Here is a 24,184-nt window from a genome sequence, read left to right as displayed (position 1 = left end):
TGCAGCAGGTTCAGGGCAGGGCTGGAGGAGTGGTGCCTCTCCCCCGGCCGCAACAAGTTCAGGGCCGGGCTGCGGGAGGAGAGGCATCTCTCCCTGCCACAGCCTGAGTGCCTGCATGGTGCCTAATATGTAGCTGCGTGGCTGCACAGCTTAGAGGGAACTAAGGTGTCAGGTAATTTTTTCCCCCAATCTTGGTAAAATATACAGATGACTTGCTAGAAGGACTGCAAGAGTTCTTCATAGAATGAGGGGAAAAAGTTGTAAATACATTTCAAAACTGTGAAAGCACTGAACATTTCATTCTTCAGTATAAATACCAAAGAAATATTTTTAAGTGACTACTACCAAAGCAAGTCATGTGCATCATATCAACGAGCAGTATTAGGTAAACTATCTTTTTCATAAAGGATATAAAGATATTTCGCCTGTAATACCAACCACTGTGAATCACTTTTTCTATTCAACAAAGAAGAGAATTTATCTATTTAAACACGTTTTTCAATTACTGATTCACCATGGGCATAACTGATCTCTGTGAGTCTTCCTTTAAAAATGACCAATCATCTTAAATATTGGACATGCATCTACATTATGTAAAAAAGAGCCTAAAGAGAGTTTTTTTAAAAGGTTTTTCTGTTTGGTTTTTCACCTAAGAAATATCAGGATGCTGCTGGTTTTGCCAGAGGATTTCAAGAGACAGGGTTCTCTCTCAAGTATGGATAGTGAGCTCTTACACCTCAAATCAGTCATTTTTCTTCCAAATGTTTATTAGGCACTGAAGTTAAGTAGACATTGCAAAAGTTTTAAACAGTGACTACAAAGCCTTTCCCCTCAATTATTTAGCTTTTAGTCTCATGTGATTTTATTTTTATTACTTCTCAAGACACTACAGGCCAAACCGACACAATGGAATTTCAGAAAAACATTTTATCTTTCGAACCACTGAACCAATGGTATGCTATGAGGGTTTTCATCCTAAATTCCCTACTGTACAGCTCACCCCCAATTTCAGATAAAAAAGCGACTATAAGAAGTTTTAGACTAAAACCTTTCAGAACTTCATATATCACCAAGCCGCAAAAAAGGGACAAGTCCAAGTTTCTGCTTAAAGGTAGTCGGCAAAAGCAAGTTGCCAGATGAAAAGAAAGACTTTAAATGTTTCAAAATCAGTGAAAAAAAATGCCTCAATGGGGCAACAGGTTAGTCTAACCATGAATGCATACTGATGAGTACTCCGGAAAAAAAGGAAACCATGCTGAAAAAACATTTTTAATTTTAAAAAGCCTAATAGATTTTGCAATGCCTGTGTTTTCTCACTTGCTACCAGAGGTTCGGACCTGGATGGGGAGAAAACTGGTGTAGAATGAGCAGATCCGGTGATATTGGAAGGTACAAGCAGTCCACTTCTCTTTCACCAGTAGTGGACATCATGTCATCCTTTTCTGATAAGGTAACAATGTTAGGGTACTACTGGATTTGCTTCTACCTACACAGAAACCAATAGTGAAAGGCCATGCAATTCCAGCAGCAGATGATCAGCAGACTGGCTTATCTCAGATGTAGGCCTCTTAACAATCACCTATGCCTTTGAAGCCTCACGGACATTTTACTAGGGTGAACTCTTCCCAGGACCATTCTCGATAAACCTCCAGAAACATAAGCTGATACAAAACAGATCCCCGTCTTTTGAGCAGGCCATGTTGCTACGTGCGTAACACTCGTGTTAGTTAACTTTAATTCAGATTCTTAATGTGTAGAATTCCAAGGACCAATATAACATAAGGGACTGGAGCCAAGATAATCCGCTGCTGTTTCTCTCCTCCTGACCACTGTCATCTGCCTCTCTTTTTCCATTCTCCCTCTAGTCTCTCCTATACTACCCCTCAAGCATTCCCAGCACCAGCACAAGCTGGGAAACAAGGCCGCTTGAGTTGATGGACAGCTTCTTGCTCCCCGCACAGCTGATCTTTCACAAAGAACCATTTTCTGGTCACAATGTCAGTGCCCCTGGGCTCCCACGGCCAGGCTAAGCATCCTGCAGGCTCCCAACATGAAACAGAAGGTGCAATTGGCAGGAGGATTAAAAGGCAGACCAGAAGACTTTCCCCACTTGCAACAGCTCAGCCCAGGAATGCAATCCTGGCCTCTCATTCCATGTGCCAGTATAACCTAATCCCCAACTTCATCCTACAGTAAATTATCACTTTTGACAGAGAAAGAGTTTCCCCCCAGAATCCTCTCTGCCCCAGCCTTTTTTTCTCAAAAACCACAACTCTCATTCGGTGCTGGCTTCTGCCAGCACCATCTCTCCCCTTCAGGCCTCAAACACAGCATTTAAAGGATATCGGCCCCCCCAATCACAGAAAAATTAAAGCTTGTCTTACTAATGGGTAGTTTTTAGGTAGAAACTGGATTTTCAATCCCCCTGCTAAGAGATCTATTCTAAAAAGCATAAGTAGCAGCAGCAGCAAGAAGTTTTTCAAAGCAGCCTCTAGACCAGGGGTGGGCAAACTTTTGTCCTGAGGGCCACATCTAGGTGGGGAAATTGTACACAGGGCTATGAATGTAGGGCTAGGGTGGGGGTGCGGGAGGGGGTGCAGTGTGCAGGAAGGGGCTCAAGGCAAGGGGCTGGGGTGCTGGAGAGAGGCTCAGGGCAGCGGTCAGGGTGCAGGAGGGGTTGCAGCAGGGGGTTGGGCTGCAGGAGAGCTTCGAGGTGCGGACTCCAGCCTGGCACCACTTAACTTGAATGGCTCTGGGGTGGCAGTGAGGCTAAGGCAGGCTAGAAGTGGCCACCATGTCCAGCAGTAGCTCCTGGGGGTGGGATGGGACAGGCAGCTCCGCTGTGCGTTGCTGTCGCCTGCAGGTACCACCCGTGAAGCTCCCGTTGGCCACGGTTCCCTGTCCTGGCCAATAGGAGCTGTGGGGGGCAGTCCCTGCAGGCGAGGGCAGCTCATGGAACCCTCTCTCCCTCCCTCAGGGGCCAAAGAGATGTAATGCCGGCCACTTCCGGGAGCAGCGCGGGGTCAGGGAGCCTGCCTTAGCCCTGCTGTGCCGGAGGCTGGCAATCCCAAAGGCTGGACTGAAAGCCCTGATGGGCCAGATCTGGCACGTGGGCTGCAGTTTGCCCTCCTCTGCTTTAGACTAGGCTCCCTTCAGGAAATTTTTTCAAGGCAGCTCCCACACCCAATTGCAAATTACACTTTACTCCAGAATTCTTTATATCAATGCACAAAAGATGTTCTAGTGGTTTTTAAGTATTTAAGCCCTTCTTTCCACTCTAGAAATGAATTTGCCAGAACAAACATGATTTGTGCCTTTTATGACCCCTATCTACTTTTTTACCTTCTCAATACATCTATGCTGTAGGAGAAAGTGCTATTCAAAAGGAGAGGTGCCCAGTAAGGGCTTGTGTACATGGGGAAACTGACTGGACCAACTGTTCTTGGGAAAAAACATAAGTACACTAATTTTTCTGGAATAAAGTGACATTCTTGAATGCTGTGTTCACATAGGAAGCTATTATGGAACTTCAGAACAGTTTATTCCAGAATAGCTATTCCAAATATCTACTTGTAATGTCTCAAACACTTTATTGTATATATAATAATATGCAATATCCTCTCTGACTTGTGAAGATGGAAAGAATTTCATGTGGACTAATCCATTGCTTTCAAAAAAATTGCCAGCTGTAGTACGGAAAAAAAGCTTAATTTTACATTTTATTATGCAAAAAAATCAAGCTTCAGGTACTTTTCTTGGACTTCAACCACAAGTGTAAACAGTATCAGAGGGCAAGACCCATAAATGAAATAATTTATCTTTGACAAGTGAAAAAGTTGTCAGAGAGCAAAATACTATAGGGGCCCTATGCATCCTTACTTGGAACTCATCAACTTAGATTTTGAATTTTATTCTTGAAGCAGTGAAAAGTCAAACAATTGGGGGGGGGGGGGCACGGAATCTTTTTCAAGAGGTTCTTCGCCACTAACAGTCTTCTCACAGGGAGGATAAAAATTAATGATTTTTTTGATAAAATGCTTTTTAAGGAAAAACCTATCTAACGATGTATCTTAATTAAAACTATTATAGCTCAAAGATATCTCATCATGGAATAGGGATTATAAATTCTAATTCTATAGTGTGAGAATGTATTTATGTAATTTTTAAGAAAAGTTTTGTAAATGAGTTCCAGTAGTTCATGGATTAGGGACCCAATTTTATGGGATTCCAGGAGCTTCTGTATAGATTATTTCGGTTAATCTTTCTATGTATGCAATGGGACTCAGTGCTCAGTCTAGAAGATACTATCAAGAGATGCTTAGTTTTGCAGTTCTCAAACTTTGGATTTGTCTCTCCAGAGATAACATGCTTGTTAAAGCAAAAATAAATAAATAAATACAGTTGACAAATAACAGATCTCAACCCTATTGTCCCTCTGCAAATTTGTGTACACTGAGTCAATCCCTTACCTCTCTCTAAAAGTGCAAAGTTTCAAAAAATTCAATTAATAGAAGATTGTTGGGGACAGAATAGATCTGGAGAAGGAGAAGTCTGGAGATAAATATGAGAAGGGAGGGACAGACAGTAGAAACAAAAGTTAAACTGTTTGAGAAGCTATTTCATAAGCCTTGAAGTCTTTCTGAGCGTAGCCTTCATTGATTTGAGATCTACCATACCATTCTCTCACTAGAAGGGGAAATCTATAAAGGCAGCAGGCAGTAAAATAGACCCAGTTTGGGAATAAGAACCATTCAAGAAATACATGTTTGCTGATGATGTTTTAAAGAAAGTCACACCAGTGAACTGGTGGAAGTCACTTAAGCACTCAGATTCAGAGACTGTTGAAGTGATAATCTCACTTTTAACAGCAATAACTTCTTCTGCTGGTGCAGAAAGTTCCTTTGGACTAATTAATTCCAAACTGAGAAATCGTTTGGGACTTGAAAAAGCAGGAAAGCCTGTTTTTCTTTTCCAGATTACAAACAGGAAAATGAAGGTGAAGACGACTGAGTGAGCTGCAGAAGCCAATATTTTTGGTTTCTCATGTTGACCTGGCTGACACAGTTGATTTAATTTGTTTTTTTAATATTTCATTTAACTATTTTAGCTAAAAACAATTTTAACAAAAACAAACCTGATTTTAAAAAACTTGAATGTTTAAATTCAAAAATTCATATGCTTGTTTTGTTAAAATATTATATGTTTGCTGTTGAAGTAAAAAATCCAGAAGACATAACTTTGTTTTATTTAAATAAAGCAATTTAAATGTCTGTCTGGTGAGATGTTCTCCTAACACAGAATGGCAAGAAAATCCTACCAATAGTAATGACTTCATAAATATCTGCTTTAATTACCTTTGGTAAATGAAATAACCAATCATTTTCTCATACAGCTGTAAAACTAATCTGAGAAGTTTTCAAAATAAATCACTTTAAAAATGTATAGTGTGTACCTTCTAAAAATGAAACCTACATCTATCTCTGAGTTGTGAAGAATATGTATCAAGGTTATAACAACCAACAAGAATGCATTTTTATGTAGAAATCCATGATTAAATTAAGTCTTCCCGACTAGTGATTTAAATCATGATTTAAATCAAATCCACCCTGTCTTCTGAAAAACTGAAGTTAAATCAGTTCCATTTGGTGAATTAAATCTCAGCAGACATTTATATTTCACATTTTAAATTCTGACAAACAAAAAAAATAATATATGGAGATATACCTATCTCAGAGAACTGGAAGGGACCCTGAAAGTCATTGAGTCCAGCCCCCTATCTTCACTAGCATGACCAAGTACTGATTTTTGCCCCAGATCCTAAGTGGCCCCCTCAAGGATTGAACTCACAATCCTGGGTTGAGCAGGCCAATGTTCAAACCACTGAGCTATCCCTCCCCCAAATATTTAACTTAAATTAAGGCAGTATGAGAAAAATACTTCAGATATATTCACTTATAGAAGTTTCTTAAACTATTATAGTTTTGCAAATATACTGTAAACCTGGTTATCTCTAGACCTTTGTGCTTTTAGTAAAAAAATATACAGACAAAAGGAAAAGTATTAAAGGTCACGTGATTATCAGATTTTATTTATTTATTTTTTTAATGCTGGGCTCGTGCCTTTTTTTTGCTACTTTATGATGCACGAGGAAGGCCTGAAAGGGCCTGTTTGCCTTGTTTTTTTAAGTTAATTTTTCTAAGCAAGCAAGCAAAAAAAGTCAGGAATATCATATCTAGTTTTTCTTGGTTTTTCTGTAGGAGCATCTCAGGGTTCTCCCTCTGAAGCACCTGGCATTGGCCACTGTTGGAATATAGGATACTGGGCTAGATGGACTTTTAGCCTGACCCAGTATGGCTGTTCCTATCTCAGAGGATGTCTTCTTCAATCTTACATCTAAATGAAATATCTGAATGTTTAATAAAACCTTCCTCTTACTAAAGGCTCTGTTATGATTTTAAGTTGAATAAGATGTTTAACAACAAGTAGTATTTAAAACAGTCCAAGTAAAAATCCCTCTTCTTCTCACTGTCCAACACCTTTGACTTTTGTGATGTTATGATTCATCAGTTCTCCAGCCAGCCATCTTTCAGGCTACATGGAACTTGAATTTCCAGCGTTACTCCTTAGGGCAGTCTGTACCAAAAAATAAAAAATTCTGTGCCCCCCAAAAATTAAAATTCTGCACACAGTATTTTAAAATTCTGCAGCATTCTGCAAATTGTATTTGTCAAATAAATGTGGAGGCTCCAGCATGGCACTGGGGAGCACAGACCACTAGCTGCACAGAGGTGAGAGATCACTTGCAGCTTCCCTTCCCTCCCCCCAGCCCCCAAACCCAGATTCAGTGGTGAGGCTGCACCCAACACTGACACAGTGAAAGAACTGGCCCTGCCCCAGAAACACCCCAGGGCCCTGTCACTCCATGCCAGGTGCGGTCAGGCAGGCTCATCAAGGCAGGATCCAAATGCAGAGGGATCCAGGTATGGGTTGAGAGGGTTCTGTAAGGAGCAATCTGAGTGCAGTTGGCTCAGTGGGGGATCCAGACATAGAGGGGATCTGGATGCACAGGGGCCTGCTGTGATGCAATGGTAATGGGACTCTGCAGGGGGATCCAGGTGAAGATGGTTGGAGCTTAGTCGGAGGGGCGGGGGGGTTAGAGCTCGGCATGGGGGCTGGGCATCAGGGGTCCCGATGCTGGGGGAATAGGACTCAGTGGGATGGGGATCCAGATGCAACTGGTTGGAGCTCAGTGGGGTGGGGATCTGGGTGCAGGTGGCTTGTCGGGGTGGTCAAGGTGCAGGAGGAGTTGGGGTCATTGAGGGGTGAGGCTTGGCAAGAAGGTCTAAGCATCAGGGGGACTGGATGCATGAGGGTTGGGCGGATGGGGGAGCAGTTCCCTGCACAGGGATCCCTCCCCCTGCAGCAGAGGAGCAATGGTTGCAGGAAGCATGGGGAGTTTTCAGAGCTTCCTGCAGCTGGGGATGGGTCTGACCTGGCCCCAGATGCCATGCAGGGGAAGAAGTCGTCCTGTCCTCCCCAATCTAGCCTAGCAGCTGAGGCGGGCACAGGGTAGGGGCCACCAACCAGGACTTCCCCAATCCCCCCCCCCACCAGAGTGATTTACCTCCCTGCCAGCAGCCCTGGGCACCCAAAACATACTACTGGGGGAAGGGTCACATGACTGCTTTTCTGGTTTCCCCGTCAGAAAGTAATTTTTCTGCAAGGAAGCAAAGAAATCTACGGGGGACAAATTCTGCGTATGCGCAGTGGCACAGAATTCCCCCAGGAGTATAATGTAAAAATGCAAACAGGAAAACAAAAAAAATCAGACCTTCAATCATAAAATATCAAAAACCGACAAACTGTTTTTTCCCCTTACATGGGTATCTTTTAAGACTTGTTTTACACATACTTTGGATAAAGGTACAGTGTTTGCTTCTAACCTGTGTTTTTGCACTTGTTGCCTCATTTTGCCATGAACTAAAAAAGTACTAGATTAAATTTGAAGACTACAAATTATAAAAAGCTCAACATGGGTTAGTGCAATCTGTAATTAACAGTTTATAAAGAAATGCTAAAGAATTAATGTTATATAGTGTCTGAGGAATTCAGAATAAAAACAGTTTGTACGCTGTAGATATTGAAACTGTTCATCTCTCCATATTACAGTATCTTTGTACTTTATTACAATTTCCATCATCTTCTGCTCCTTGTGTATTTTTGAACACTTAACTTTCTATTTTTTCTAGTTTTACAAACCTATCCAATGTTCATCTTTTTTACACCTTTCAGCTGTGTTCTTTTCTGACCTGTTTCTGTCCATGTTATGGCGAATATATTATAAATTGTGTCAAGATCTATAAAACTAAAACTAAGGGTTGAAAAAATTACAGGGCAAACAGATTGGACTACTAAAGCCTTAGGTCAATACAAACAATGAGTGAAGTTTCTACTAGTAAGCAAAATGGTAATTCCATGATGTCAAGTCCAGCATCCATCCCTAGCTAATGGAAATGGGGAAGGTGTTATCAGGTTACTTTTCTCTTATACCCTGCTTGAAGACTCCATCATTTACAGCAACCTCTGGATTCAGGGTGTGTGATAAATTTGAAATTCCTCTCCTTCTCCCCCAGGTTTGCTGCTAGGAAAGAGAAAAAGAATTCTCTCAACCCATAACTCTAAAGCCTCAAGGCTAAGGTGAGTGCTTCTTCCCCCTCAATATTTCCATCATCTGGTCTTTTCATCTTCATATCACACTACTCTGTAGTCTAGACCAGGTAAGTCTACATAAGGTAGCTTATGTCGACCCAACTATGTCAGTGTCTCCACTACAGACTTGCTCTCTCACCTATATAAGTGCCCAATTACATCATGATAACAACTCCATCTCCAGAGAGGCATAGGGCTTATGTCTGTGTAGACACTGCATTCCTTACATGGGCTGTTGGCTGTCATTCTTGTCAATCTCACGATTTCTGGAGCCATGAAATCGACAAGAAAGTCAGCTCCCGAGCCAGGCTGCTGTCAGGTCTCCACTCCAAGCTGGGCTGGCACCCAAGCTCCCAGCTTGGGCTGCTGCCCAGGCTCCCCACTCCAAGGGCTGCTGCCCCCGTATCCCCTGGTCCTGGATCCCCGCTGGAAGCACGGCAGCTGACTGGACTCTGGGGTGGATTTACCGCCAGAGGCGAGAAGCCCCAAGTGGCTGTCCCCCTGGTCCTGGCTGGGAGCAGGGAGGCAAGAAGCCCCACGGGAAAACTGGGCTCCAGTGCAGGGCTGCACAGAGCTGAGAGCTCTGGCTCTCAGTCCACCCCAGTGCTCCTCTTCAGTCGGTGAAAGAGCTCCTAGTGCACCACCGACAGAAGGAGGGTAGTGTGAAAGTGGCTGCTGTGAGTCAACCTAAGACAAGCTGATTTAAGATTATAGTGTAGACTTGCCCAAAATCTTTCGTCCAGGCCCTCATAAAAAAAAAGCTGTATGTAATTTTTGTATCAGATCTCAGAATTCTTTACAATCTTTAATGTACTTATCCTCACAACATCTCTGTGAGTAGGGAAATATTACCCCTACTTTTACAAACAGGGAACTGAGGCACAGAGACACTAAGTGACCTGCCCAAGGTCGCACAACATCTGTGAGAGAGCAGGGAACTGAACCTGGTCTCCTATCCTAGGCTAGTGCCTCCCTGTACATCCCACCTTGACTACTGCAACATCTTTAATTTGGCCACCCTGATACACATTGCCTGTCCATACAAAATAGAGCCACTAAAGTCACCTGCCTTGTCTATCAATTTGATGTCATTTCCCCATTTAATTAAAGGTATTTGGGGTGAAGACTTCACAACCCAGTTCCAGCGTAATGTTTTCGCCCCTCAACCAGAAGGCCAAGAAGCGATTACTACGAGAAATTTCCACTACATGCATCCAATGAAGTGGGTATTCACCCACGAAAGCTCATGCTCCAAAAGGTCTGTTAGTCTATAAGGTGCCAAAGGACTCTCTGCTGCGATTACTACATTGTGTGTCCAATCCCCCTACTTACATACCTTCTGCTGATCAAAACAAAAACTCACCCCAGCATAGCAACAACATCCTAGACAAGGTGTCCTAAAATGTGCAATCTTTTACCTGCAACCATTTCAATTCTCAGAACAGACTGTTATATCTGATTTCTCCACAGGCTGAAGATGCTCTCTATAAACCTACATAACCAGAAGTACTCCAGTAAAACTTCAACTGTAACTTTTGCAACTATTTTTGTAGAAGTTTTTTTCCTAAAGCAATGTTTCCAATTAAATGGTTTAAATAAGTAGTAAAGAGAATTTACGCTACTACTGTATTCGAAAGGTATAGTCCTCAAAGGAGAACTTGTGAAGAATGGTTTACACATATATAGCACATTTATCTATCATACTAAGGACTTTACAAAAGTGGTAATCTCCATTTTACAAATTAAGAAAATTAGGCAGTGCAGTGACTGGGTACACTCAAGGCCACAGCATGTCAGTCTGAGCAGAACACAGGTGATGAGTCCCAGTCTCCATCTATATCAGAGATTGACAACCTTTCAGAAGTGGTGTGCCGAGTCTTCATTTATTCAGTTTAATTTAAGGTTGTGTGTGCCAGCAACACATTTTAATGTTTTTTTAGAAGGTCTTTCTCTATAAGTCTATATATAACTAAACTATTGTTGTATTGTAAAATAAACAAGGTTTTCAAAATGTTTAGGAGGCTTCATTTAAAATTAAATTAAAATGTTGATCTTACACCACCGGCCCACTCAGACAGCTGCTTGTCTGGGGTTCTGCTCACCTAGGCAGGTAGCGAGCTCACTGGAGCCTGTGGCCAAGACCCCGGCTGGCAAGGGTCCAGCAGCCAGAACCACAGACTGGCAGCGGGCTCTGCGGGGCCGGTGGCCGGGACCCTAGACCAGCAGTGAGTGCCCACTGTTGCTCAGGGGTTCCATCCGTCGGCTCCTGTCAGCCGAAATCCTGGCTGCTGGACCTGCTCAACTCGCTGCCGGTCTGGGGTCCCGGCCCTGTCCACATACAGTGGGCACCTACCTTCTCCTTGGTTCTGGCCCATTCTCTTCCTTTCTCTGCACTGAGCTGAGGGTGGGAGTGCACTGAGCGCAGGGCTGGGGGTGAAGGGTCTGGCCAGCAGCTAGAATAAGGAAGGAGGCTCAGAGTTGGGGCAGGAGGTTTGGATGTGGGGCACTTACCTGGGCAGCTCCCATTTGCGAGGGGTGCAGGTGAGAATGTGGGGGGGGTGGAGGTGCAGGAGCTCCCGTTTGGTGCTCAGGGTAGGAGGGGGGGGAGCTGGGGCTGGGGGGAGGGCACAAGAGTCAGGGCAGAGGCATGTGAGGGGGGTGCAGGTGTCAGGGCAGAGAGGGACTGAGTATGTGCGGGGGTGCCAGAGTCAGGGCTGGGGTCGTGGGTGTGTGTGTGTGAAGGAGTCAAGCAGAGGGCTGGGTGTGTATGAGGGGGGCACAGGGCTCAGGGCAGAGGGCTGGGTGTGTGCGTGGCGGAGTCAGGGCTCAGGGCAGGGGTGTATGTGAGGGGGGGTCAAGGCAGAGGGCTGGAGGGGATATGACCCTATTCCATCCCCCCCTCTGCTTCTTCTCTGCCCGTGGGTGAGCAGGCGGGCGCAGAGAAGAGCAGGCCGGGATGGGCAGGATTTTTAATGGCACGCTGCTGCCTGCCGGGACTCCGGCAGGTAGCAGCATGTCATTAAAAATCGGCACACGTGCCATTGGTTGCCGACACCGATCTAGATATTAGACTGTGCTGCCTCCCATTTTAGCTCCATTAAAATCCATTATAAATATACCTTCTTAAAAGGTAAGTGGCATCTTTTAACGTTTATCATTAACTCATCGCATCAGAGAACATGCTGCACTCCATGGCACAAACCATGCTTTTGTCAAAGGCATGCCAAGTCCTAAGAACTGAAAACATTCATTTTTTAATTCAAAGAACACCACTGAGTAACAAACATACTATAATGCCCCTATATTAAGCTTGATAAAAAGTTACATTTTACTCTGAACAGCACAGTATGGAAAGAAAAACTGAAAACTGACAAGCTTCTAGCAACACAGATATTAAAGGTGACCTGCTAGGGGAATAAAATTAATTTTGTGCCCATTTTGCTTCTCTATTATGTAGGAAGGAGAATGGAAGGTTTCTTTCAAAAAAATTTTTTACATTAGAAATTCACTTCTTGCCTACCCAGAAATTCTATAGAAAACTGAAGGACAAGTGGAATTATATTATTCTAGATCAGAGACTGAAAACTAAACTACCAAGAGGGAAATGGATTTTTAGTCTAACTGTTCAAAATTTTGTAGCCTATTTTTGCCAACACCTATTTGACTCAAATGCTTGAGAAACACTTGGGAAGGAAAAACGGACTTTGAATTAATGGGTGAAAAAACCTCTCATTACACATCTGAAACCAGAACAAACAGGGAAGATCTGTCTGGTATTCCTGTTTAACACAAAAACACAACAATAAAAAAAAAGAAAACCCACCGAATGTCACTGCCCTCACTCCCCAAAAGTCACCCGTCAGATCTTTTTCATACATTCCACTCCTTTCTTCATGAATTCCTATTTCCCTTTGTAAGTAACTTTTCAAAAATCAAGTCTGGAATCCTCTGGGACAGGGCAATGGGATAATGAGAAACACTTTGGAACAGCATGTATACTGGACACTCTTCACTACAGACAGGGATGCTTCCTCTTGATTAATCAGCAAAGAAACATTGTATTTTCTTGGAAACCTGTTGAGCTGCATCTACAATTATTCTCTGCCCCCAAAATTTCCAACCACTGCTTCCCTCAGTGGTGGGAATGCTTAATGTAGACCAGCAGCAGGTCTAGACAGCACCATGCTAAAATGCCAGCAGCCTCCTGAAACCATGTCTACACTAGCATTCCTACCACTACTAACAATGACATAAACAAGACTTTAGTGAGCTGCGTTTTATTCTGAAGCTAAACGGAATAATCCTGCAATGTCTACTCACCCTATTCACTTCAAGAATTATGAGTACAAAAATGTCAGTATCTCATCAAAACAGACATTATAGGGCATAGAACCTTGGAAATAATACGTGAGTATCCCATAATACGGACACAAAATTGTTGAATAAAAACAACTACAAACTAACATCAACTGCATAGCCCATGCCTTCCCATATCTTGACCACTGAAACATTTTAGGGTAAGAGGAAGAAATAAATAAAATAACTAAACTACATTGACCAGAAAGACCCTCTGATGCCTCATGCCTCCAATTTTGCAACAATCCATTTGTGTGATCAGCTCCCTCAATGGAGAGGAAAAAGCTCAGTTTCACCATACAATATTCCTGTCCCCAGTACCCTCCTCTTCGTGGCTATTCATACAACTAGGGGTGAGCAGGGAAGAGATGCTACTTCTGCAGCGCCCCATGGAGCTCACAGCGCCTGCAAGGAGCAGGACCAATCGATCACTCGTCATGGAGCCAAGAAGGAAATACAGGCTCAACCCATCCCAGCCTCAAGAAGAGGAAGAAAAAAGGACCCAATACTCACTGCAAAGAAATAGGGGCCCTTCGCTCAGACCTAGAGAGCAGCACTACGGGGCTGGGGCCCCTTCCGCCCGCGCCTCGCATCTCCCCCGTTAGCAGCACTATGGAGCTGGGATCCCTTCCCGCCTCGTTTAACTCTCCCCCGGAACAGCGCTATGGGGCTCGGACTTCTTCCCCCCGCGCCTCGCCTCGCCTCACCTCCCCGCAGAGCAGCACTGTAGGCTGGGCCCCCTACCCAACCCTCTTCCCCCCGCGCACAATGGGGCCGGGCCCCTTCCCCCACAAGAGAAAGTAAAAGGCGACTAACGGGGAGCACCCCCCATCATCTCCTCCCAGGGAGCCCTCTCCCTTCTCCATGCCAGCGGGCCGAACCCTCTCCCCTCGCCACAGCCCCCGCGCCTCCAAGTTCTCCCCACGCCGAGCGGAAGTGGGGCCCAGACGGAGCCCCCCCCCCAGGCCATGCGACACAGGCCGCTCTCATCTGAGTGCCGCTCCCACCGGCTCCAGGGGCCTGGCCCCGCCCGGCCGCGGCGGAAGCAGCGGCGAGCCCCGCTCCCCTAAGGGAGGACTCCGCCGGCCAGCTCCCCTCTCCCGGCCCCCCTGCGGTCTCCTACCTGGCGCGCGGCGTCCGGGGCAGGCGCTCTGGCCTGTACCCGGCTGCGGGACTCGGTGAGGCAGCTACCGCCGCGCGAACCGCCTCCACACAGAGGCCAAGATGGCGGGCGGCCAAGCCGGCGCCAACGGCGTCTGACCTCACCGCGCAGCGCCCGCGCAACGCCGGTCACGTGATGCCCGCTGCCGCAGTGGCCTGGGCGGATGCCTCCTATCCGAGGATCCGATAGCGCCATCTGCAGGAGCCTGATGGAACTGCCACTCCAAGGAGACAGGCAGTGCTGCGGGTGTGGGAACTGCAAGACAGTGAGGTCACTCTAACCCCCGGGGGCATCTCGCAGCCTTTGTTTCTCCAGAGTTCAAATATGCCTTTCTTTTGGGGTCAGCCCAGGGAAGATTGGAGAAGCTCCAGATTCCTCCCTGGCTTTTCTGATTCTTGCAGGACACAGCAAAGTTTGCAAATCTCAGCAAACCTGAGGCCTGTGATGGGCTTGTAATAAAGCTATGCTGGTTGGATGCTGGATTAGGAGCTATCACACAATCCGCTAGCACATCTTGGCAAAGAGTGGGTACAGATGCCCCCTGGGTTATGCAAACCTGACTTACCCAAATCTGCACTTACAGAAAAAGTTCTGTAATCTAGAAATACGAGTGTGTGTGTGTGTGTTTGGGTTTGGGTTTTTTTGCGTAATGGTCGGGTATGTGTTTCCGACTTATGCAAAATTCGAGTTATGCAAGGCGTTCTGGAATGGAGCACTTGCATAAATCGGGGAGCATCTGTATTGCCAACCTGCCAACATCCAGGAATCACGCTAAAAAAATCATGAGATTGACTTCAAAATCATGAGATTTTAAAAATAAATGGGAAGTTCTTTCCCCCTTCCCCTCCCTTTTATTTTCTGAATTTGTGAATTGCACAAAGGTTACGTTTCCAATCTTTCCTCTGCAAGGACGAGAGCTAGAAACTGAGACCTACTATACACACAGAATATGTCTACGCTGCAGTTAAAAATCTGCGGCTGCCCGTACCAGTTGACTCAGGTTGGCGGTACTCAGGCTAAGGAGTTGTTTAATTGCAGTGTAGACATTTGGGTTCAGGCTGAAACTTGGGTTCTAGGATCCTAGAAGTGGGAGAATCCCAGAGGGAGAGTTGAAGTAATTAAATAGCCCCTTAGCCCAAGTCCCTCAAGCCCAAGTCAGCTGACGTGAGCCAGCCATGGATGTCTAATTGCAATGTAGACTTACGCACTGTTTTCCTACAGTTTAGATAGGGGTGTGATTTTTTTAAAAAGTATATATTTATACCAGTACGGCTAGTAGTGTGGAAGCTGTTGTATTGGTGTAAAGGCACCATATAGCAGTATAGTGGATTCTCTTTCCTATACAGGAATAATCTGTACTGATATAACTGAGCCCAAACAAGGAGGTTGTATCATGTAGTGGCCTAGTGGACATAGCACTGTACTGGGACTCAAAATAAAGAGTTTATGTAGTGGGGTGGTCACCCCACCCATGCCCTGAACGGCTTGAAACAGCCCTGGGAGAGGGCTGGGGTGGGGAAAAAGCTAGGCTGATTGGGGGAAAGCAGCCACAGGTAGGGCCAAACCCCAATCAGGCCATGGCTGGCCCTGTATGAGGGCTGAGGGCCAGAGACTAGGACACACTCTCTCTCACTAGCTTCCTGTGAGAGGAGAACCTGGCTGCCTGGTATCTGAGAAGGCTACCTTAGGTGAAGCAGTGCTGGGGAAAGGCAGAGGTAGCTGGGGAGCACCAGCCTAGTAAAACCCCAGCCTACAGGCCTTGCCAAGGCCAAAATGGTACTGGGGCTGCAGGGAGGCAGCCCAGAGACAGGCAAAGGCAGCAGGGCCTAAACCCGTTGCTGACGATGAGTTTCCATTACAGACTGCAGTCTAGCCCAGTGAGTGGGGACTAGATGATGACTGGTAGTAACCACTGACACAAGGTGGGGATACAGGGTTGGGGGTTGCCCTTAGTGGGCAGAACCCTGATGTAAAGGGTACCAGGAGGGACATGAGGCCAGTGGCAGGCAAGACACTGGCCTGCAGAGGGCGCTCTGGGCTGGAAAGAGCTAATTCCTGAGACAGCCAGCAGGAGGCACCACCCCAGTGAGTCAATGCCCTGCCACAGGATATATAAGAGAGAAACCAGTATAGCTAAACTAGTACTAGTATTGTGTATAGGCTAGGCCTCACTTTATTTTTAAAATGAAATATGAAATTATCATATAATTGTTTCCATGAGCTGTGGCTTTAAGTAAACTGCTAAATAGGGCAAGATGCTGGCACTGCTGAAGAGAGCCTGTAAAACTCTCATGAAGTTTGATGTTTTTACTCTAAATCCCCAGGTCCTAGAGTCAAGTGATTAAATATACAGAATTGCCAACCAAGAGCATTAAAAAATCATCAATTGGACCATAAAATAAATCAGAAAACTGGTTTAAAAATAAGATTTAAATTTGGGGTCTTTCTATCTGCCTTCTGATGTTTGAGCTTTTAAGGGTCCTATTGTCCAGATTTTCTCTGCAACCATGAGGGCCAGATGTGTGTGTGTTTGTTTGTTTTTTAAATGAAAGCAGAGAAGCAGAGATTCTCACATAGACACAAGACTCCAGGAGCTGAGGCTATTGGAAAATACTGCAAGACTAATGCAAAAATTGCAAGAGATGGCAAAACTGACAAGGTAAGTTTCAGGCCTTTCTGCATGCTAAAGACTCAAAGGCCAGCAGGAAGATAAAAGGAATCCAAAAGGTATTATTTAAAAAAATCTTATGATTTTTGTGGGGCCCGAATGATGAATTCTGAACATTTGGGGGTTGGCAATCCTTTAATGGGGTACCTATACCACAGTAATAATTTTCTGTAATATTTTTATGAATGATATACATGACAGTGACTTACTTGACTAGGGATTGGTTTCAGAGTGGTAGCTGTGTTAGTCTGTATCAGCAAAAAGAACGAGAAGTACTTGTGTCATCTTAGAGACTAACAGATTTATTTGAGCATAAGCTTTCTTGGGCTAAAGCCCATCATCAGATGCATGCAGTGGAAAATACAGTAGGAAGATAGATATATACAGAGAACATGAAAAAATGGGGGTTGCCATACCAACTCTAAAGAGAGTAATCGATTAAGGTAGGCTATTATCAGCAGGGAAAAAAACATTTGTAGTGATCATCACGATGGCCCATTTCAAACAGTTGACAAAACGGTATGAGTAACGGGGGAAAATTAACATGGGGAAATAGTTTTTAGTTTGTGCAATGACTCATCTACTCCCAATTTAATGGTGTTCAGTTTGCAAATTAATTCTAATTCTGCAGTTTCTCATTGGAGTCTGTTTTTTGAAGTTTTTTTGTTGAAGAATTCTGACTTTTAGGTATGTAATTGAGTGTCCAGGGAGACTGAAGTGTTCTCCGACTGGTTTTTGAATGTTATAATTCTTGATGTCTGATTTGTGTCCATTTATTCTTTTGCGTTGAGACTGTCCGGTTTGGCCAATGTACATGGCAGAGGGGCATTTCTGACACATGATGGCATATATCACATTGATAAATGTGCAGGTGAATGAGCCTTTGATAGTGTGGCTGGTATGTTTAGGTCCTATGATGGTGTTCCTTGAATAGATATGTGAACAGAGCTGGCAACAGGCTTTGTTGCAAGGATAGGTTCCTGGGTTAGTGTTTTTGCTGTGTGATTGCTGGTGAATATCCTTGCAACAAAGCCTGTTGCTTGTCTATGTTAACCCGTGGACTTTCCAATGCCGTGTTCCTGTTGATTGATAAATCCTACTCTGTTTTGAGAAGGCTGCCTAGTGTCACCACAAACACTTGAGGTGCATTGGTCACTGAAGAGTGAAAAAGTCTCTGACTAGGAGTCTTTTGCGGTTGGACTTGGTGGGCAGAGTTCATGGTGTGAAATGGGATGGCTGGAGCTTAGCAGCTCAGTCTCGGAGGCGCTGAGGCCATGTGGCCTACCCTGAAGAAGAGTGGAACCCTAATGGGCATAGCGCACTGAAGGCATTCCTCCAAGGGACTGTTTAAAGGCTGGAGAGTAGAACCAATCCTGCGGATCCATGGCAGTACCAAAACAGATTTAGGCCCTGCTTCTGCAAAGCTTATTTCAAGGCACATTACTTGTTTCACTCCCAAAGTTACCACCATCCCACACAAATGTGGCGTCCTCACTTTGATTGTTGAAAACTCTTGACATAAGAAATAAAGACTCATAATTCTGAGATAACAGAAGGAGTCATTTACATAAAAGGAAGAAACCCTGCAGCATTTTTCTTACTAATTATTATTTGAATTACGGTAGTGCTTAAAGGTCTCAGCTAGAGATTCAGGCCCCATTGTTCTAGCACTGCAAAAACACATAGTGAGAGATGGTCTGTGCCCTAAACAGCTTGCGATCTACACAGACAAGACAGACGAAGGGTGGGAAGGGAAACAGAAGCACAAATAGGTGAAGTGACTTGCCCAAGGTCAAACAGTGATCAGTGACAAAGCCAAGAATAGAACCCGGACTGAAATCCAGGCTCCATTGAATGCCAAAATCCCCATTGACTTCATACAGGCAAGATTTCATCCTAGGTCTCCTGACAACCAGGCTACTGTTCTATCCACTAGACTGCATGGAGATCTGTGGCCCCACAAAGTCATGAGACCTCCTCATTGACCTCCTCCTGATGCTAATCAAGATGGCCATCCACCAGACCAGGGGAAAGAAGCATACCTTGGATTCCACCACCCAGTTACTTGTTGCAGAGTGTTCCCACCACCCTCCCAGTCCCGAATTTCCCCAAAATTGCCTCCCTGCACTGTTCACCTCTCTCACTGACCCAGGGCCGGCTCTAGGTTTTTTGCCGCTCCAAGCAAAAAAAAATTTGGCTACCCGTCACCCCAGCCCTGGGCTCTCACCTCCCCACACACCAGTGCCCTCCCCCACTCACCCTCTCTCTTCCCCCCAAACCCACACCCCCTTCCACCCCAGCACTGGGCTCTCCCTCCGACCTCACCTCACCCACACCCCCTGCCCCCCCCGGCCTTGGGCTCCCCCCCAACAATGCTGACTCTGCCCACTCCCTCCTCACCTCCAGCCGGTCCAGCGCTGGCAGGGTCGGGATAAGCAGCTGGGCTCCAGGCTGCGCCTCAGCCCAGGGTCCCTCCAGCCAGGGCTCCTGCCTCCAGGACCGGCCGGGACCCAGGAGGGCGGAACTAGGGAACCGCCCTGGCAGGGGGCTGAGGAGCCAGGGCAGGGCAGCCCTAGAGGGAGCGGAAAGCCAGAGAGCGGGACAAGGGCTCTGCATGGCAGTGCCCCGCCCTCTATGGCCCCACTGCTGCTGCTGCTTCTGGCCACCCTGCTGCAGTCCCTGGGCAGCTCAGGCCACTTCGCCGAGCCCCAGTTGCGGCGCTGGGGGACGGATGCCCTGTGGCACCTGTAAGTGGCTCCCCCCACCCCGAGTGTCCCCCACTCAGAGCCTGCCCGGCCCAGCCACAAGGTGCAGACGCTGCTCCCCTGCGGCGTGAACTGCGCCCCCCACGCACGACGTGCTGCTGCTGCCAGGGCCGGCTCTAGGCTTTTGCCACACGAAGCGAAAAAAAAAAGTGTCCGGAATGCTGCCCCTGAAAATGTTCCACCCCAAGCACGTGATTGGTTTACTGGTGCTTAGAGCCGGCCCTCCACTGACCAATTACAGAAGTTATGAAGTTTGTTGCTCCTTTAAAGAGACAATACACTGCAGCTCATTCATTTAACTGGGGTTTGACAAACACTCTGATTCAATCACAGCACTGAGCTAGTTTATAGTAAAATTAAAACAAGGTCATTAAGCAAAAAGCCATAGGTTTATATTCCAAGTACAAGGAATAAAGACAGAAAGGATTATGAGGAAACAGAAATAAAATATGCATCCAAGACTAAAACCTGCTTTAACAAAGTAGGGTGTCTTGTTCAAAGAAGTGTTTCTCACCACGTCTCTTTTCCACCATCACTGACCAGACCCTCTGTCCAGGATCCAACACATGGAGCTAAAAGCGTTGGGCTTCTTTGACTTCTCAGGATAACTTAGGGGCTAGCTCCCCTTCTTTTCATAAGCCAGTAAACACTGGAAATGTATTCTTCTGAAACATATCTCCAGATAAAGTTCCTTTCCCTGTTGGGTGTGGATGCCATGCTGTCTGGTGTAGACTTCATGCTGTCTCTTCTCCTTTCTGGTGATTTTTACAACGCAAATGGTCTCTTCCACAACCTCCAATACAAATGAATAGCCCACTGAATTTGGCCACACCTGGTTTGAGGTGCTGGCCTCTTTCCTTTTTCTGGAGGAAACCTGTTTATCAATTCCCCTGACCTGCCTGGTTTAAACATATTTTAGTCACATATTTCCAGTATATATCTATAAAGTCTTTTTGGGGTTTACCATACATACATCATGCAAAAATATTAATGATCACTGAGTTGTTAGTTTTCCAATGATATATTACATGCCACCTTTTGGGTAAATATCATGACAATAGTGTGCCAATTGTCACTGGGGAACTTTTAGGGTCACATGGGTGCAAGAGTCTCTCTGTATAGTTCTCTTTGCAGGATCAGGGTCTTTGACTGTAAACTCTTTAGGGCAGGGACCATGACTTACCATGTCTTCTGAGAAGCACCTAAGTCACATTTTGGTGCCATAAAATAATGAATATGAATAAGAGCAATATTTTCATTATTTAGACTGAGGCAGCATCAATGTATGTGAGGTCCTTTCTAAAGAGAGGAAGAGACAGGCCCTGCTCAAAAAACTTACAATCTAAAAGCAAGATTCCTATGTTGAGGAATTCTAAATAATTTGCCAGTAAACATGCATCAGAAACCCTGGGTCCGATACATGCTCACATGTGTATTTCTCACCAGACAAAAAATACACTTTAAAAAACACATACCTTGGTTTTATGTGTTTTGCTTATTTTCACTCACATAGATGGGAGAGGGAGCCGGGTGATGTGGAATTCTCATTCTGTATCTGCTACTGAGGATGATGGCTCCACCCACACTATAAATACCCACATGTCCAGAAATGGACTCAACAGTTCTAGGAAACCATTTCAGAATTCAAAGTCAGTCTGCATGGCAGGGAGAAGAGCAAAACCTTTTAAGTGTCCATTGAAAGCTGTTCTTGAGCCTAGCTAGCTCTCCTCAAGGGCTTTGTTGGAGGTGGCATTGTGATGTCAAGATCCAATGGCCAGAAATCAAGATCCAATGGCTGGAAGTTAAAACTAGACAAATTCAGACTGGAAATAAGGCACATATTTTTAACAATGAGAGTGATTAACCACTGGAACAATTTACCAAGGTGGATTCTCTCCATCATTGGTGTTTTTAAAATCAAGATTAGATGTTTAGAAGATATGCTCTAGTTCAAACAAGAATTAGTCCAGTGATGTTTTATGGGCAGTGTCATGCAAGAGGTCAAACTAGATGATCACAGAAGACCCTCCTGGCCTTACAAACTATGAATCTCTGCTGTTTGTTTTATGTCGTTGAAGGAAATTGCCACAGGAAAGCAGGTCTCTTTAAGGAGATCAGGGACTGCAGTATTACCTTTTTTGTTTGCTTGTTTTGGAACTGCTGTATCCATTCTGCTAAGGCCCAATCATGCAGATTTGAGGGCTACTATCTTGACTGACACTAGGGATCTTCATAGCTGAAAGGATAAGTGTCTACAGCTTAGGCCTTGAGCTAAAGAGCCAGGTTCTTTAACTGAGAGCTGTAACAGATCTATAGCCTCTGTGGATCGAGATCCATTCCACACACTGACCAGGGGTTACACAGATATTTACTGCCAGGAATGATGTTTACTACTTCTCATAGACATTGTCTTCAGTAGAGATTTAATAGGGTGTGAATTGCAAGTTTCCTCCTTAACATGCTTCACATTCATGCCCTTCAGATCTGCCACACCACAAAGCAGTCACCAAACCTGAAGGAGAGGGCAGGCTTGGAGTTAGCTTATGTTATGTTTTGCTAACACCAGGTGACTGCAATGAAAATACACAGCCATGCCCAGTAACAACAGTAATTGGTTAATGGTCCACCAATCTCTTCCCACAAGCCCCTGGGAACCAATCCCATCTCCTAATGTATAAAATGGGGAATAAGGATAACCCAGGGAATTATAGATCAGTCATCTTAACTTCTTATCCACAGTAATAATGAAGCAAGTAAACAATCAGTTTGTAAGTACCTAGAAGAAAATAAGGTAAACAACAGTCAACATGGATTTGTTAAGAACAGATCATGTCAAACTGACCTAATATCCTTCTTCGACAAGGTAACAAGCCTTGGGCATGGAGGGAAGCAGTAGATGTCATATCTTGACTTCTAGAAAGCTTTTGATACTGTCTCCCATGACCTTCTCGTAAGCAAACTAGAGAAATATAACCTAGACAAATCTACTATAAGGTTGGTACAGAACTGGCCGGAAAACCGAACTCAGAGAGTAGTTATCAAGGGTTCACAATTGAGCTGGAAGGGCATATTGTGTGGGTCCTGCTGATTTCTGTCCTGGGTCTGGTTCTAGTCAATATGTTTATAAATGATTTAGATAATGGCACAGAGAGTACACTGATAAAGTTTGTGGACAATGCCAAACTGGGTGGGGGGAGGTTGCAAGTACTTTGGAAGATAGAATTAGAATTCAAAATGATTCTGACAAAATGGTCTGAATTAAATAGGATGAAATTCAGTAAGGACAAATGCAAAGTATTCCATTTGAAAGGAAAAATCATTTGCACAAATACACAATAGGAAATGTCTGCCTAGAAAGGAGTACTGCAGAAAAGGATCTGACAGTTATAGTGGATCACAAACTAAACATGAGTCAACAATGTGCACTGTTACAAAAAAAGCAAACATTTTGGGCTGTATTAGCAGCAGTGTTATAAGCAAGACATGAGAAGAAATTCTTCCACTCTACTCAGCACAGATAAGGCCTCAACTATAGTATTGTGTCCTGTTCTGGGCTCCACACTTCAGGAAATGTGGATTGTAGTGAAGCAGAGTGCCCTCCTTCTGAGCCTGACGGAGAGGAACCACTCTCTGTGCCAGAAGCAGGGGGGAGGAACAGGAAGTAAAAGAGGTAGGGTCTCTAGTTCAGGTGGGCCAGAGCCAGGGAAGGAGTCAGATGTCTCTGCCTTGTGGCCAGCTCCTGGACCAAGGACTGAGCTGTGCTAATCTCTGCCCCGGAGGAGAACCCCGAAGGAAGGGAGCTGCCGAGACTGCTGCCTGATGATTACCCCAAGAAAATTGAAGATCCATGAGCAACGGAGCCCTATAGGCAGGGGTAGGAAGTAGCCCAGGGAAGTCAGACATTAGTCCAGTTGTGTGGCCAGAAAATGAGTCAATGTTTTTCAGTAACTGCCTTGCTGACATAGTGGTGGGACCACTTACCACTGTTAGAGGCCTGGGCTGGGACCTAGTGGAGTGTGGTGGGCCCAGATCCCCTGGGGGGGCAGTGGCTTAGTCACCTGAGGTCAGCAGGCCTACTCACATAGGCTAAAGACTGCCTATTGCTCTGCCCATCCAGAGCTCCAGACAGTGTTTGCTGCCTGCTCCAGCGTGAAGATTGCAGCTAAAGGATCAGAGTTCTTAGACTGTCTGTTGCTGTCTGCCCAAGCCAGGAGACCTTGGGCTAAAGACTGCTTGTTGCTTTGCCCGCCATGAGATTCAGAGCCCTAGCCTGCTAATTGACACCCTTACTGACATAGTGAGACAGAGTAGCCTCCCTCTGAGCCTGATGGGGATGGACAGCCATAGAATCACTACATGGACAAACTAGAGACAGTCCAGAGCAGAGGAACAAAAATCATTAAAGGTCTAGGAAACATGACCTATGAGGAAAGGTTGAAATAAATGGGCTTGTTTAGTTTGGAGAAGAGAAAACTGAGGAGGGACATATTAGTCTTCAAGTATGTACAAGGTTGTCATAAAGAG

At 45.2% G+C, this 24,184-nt stretch overlaps 1 protein-coding gene across 13 annotated transcripts in view; it reads right to left on the bottom strand.

Annotated features, from left to right (window-relative positions):
* PRRC2C (proline rich coiled-coil 2C) overlaps nt 1–14,323 on the bottom strand; it is a 128,049-nt gene extending 113,726 nt beyond the window's left edge. For all 13 annotated transcript variants that reach the window (XM_032806130.2, XM_075067965.1, XM_032806139.2 and 10 more), the window contains exon 1: nt 14,189–14,323. The gene's annotated coding sequence lies outside the window, so the exon portion shown is untranslated. The remainder of the gene's footprint in view (nt 1–14,188) is intronic.
* Between the last annotated feature and the right edge of the window lie 9,861 nt (nt 14,324–24,184).

The sequence above is a fragment of the Chelonoidis abingdonii genome, chromosome 7 (genome assembly GCF_003597395.2).
Source record: "Chelonoidis abingdonii isolate Lonesome George chromosome 7, CheloAbing_2.0, whole genome shotgun sequence".
In the NCBI taxonomy this organism is placed as follows: domain Eukaryota; kingdom Metazoa; phylum Chordata; order Testudines; family Testudinidae; genus Chelonoidis; species Chelonoidis abingdonii.
The sequence above is the reverse complement of the archived record's forward strand: the minus strand, read 5'-3'. Positions and strand labels throughout refer to the sequence as shown.